This window comes from Haliaeetus leucocephalus, unplaced genomic scaffold (genome assembly GCF_000737465.1).
Source record: "Haliaeetus leucocephalus isolate CR32 unplaced genomic scaffold, Haliaeetus_leucocephalus-4.0 Scaffold450, whole genome shotgun sequence".
NCBI lineage: Eukaryota > Metazoa > Chordata > Aves > Accipitriformes > Accipitridae > Haliaeetus > Haliaeetus leucocephalus.
The window spans coordinates 10,616,067-10,616,501 of record NW_010972886.1 but is presented as its reverse complement, the minus strand read 5'-3'; positions in this window follow the sequence as shown (position 1 = coordinate 10,616,501).

Genomic DNA, 435 nt, shown 5'->3' with positions numbered 1-435 from the left:
AGGACAGGGGATCTGCTGTGCGTTTCCTTTCCTTCTGGAGAATTGGGAAGCAAGAGAACTGCTCCCTGGGCTGCAAGTGCTTCAGAGCAATAACGAGGCAGCATTAGCAAAGAACATGCAGTCCTTAAGGATTCACTGCCACTTTTCTGCTCTGAGTGATTCCCTGACAGGGCAAGAAAAGCTGTGAGGGGTCCTCTGATTTACAGCTATTCAACATTTGACCCTCCTTCTGCAGGAGCTGCCACAGCTGCAGTCCTAAAGACAATAGCCAGGGAGAGAGCCAAGGAGAAAGCTCCCTGGGAAAGTAGTTCACCCTCCTTTCTCCCCCTCCTCTCCACTAGGAGGTTTGTATTTTGCTTCTGTGTCACATCAGGTGCAGGTAGCTGCTGCCCAGCACAGACAAAACTCAAAGAGCAAGTGCAGACCGGAGTCTTA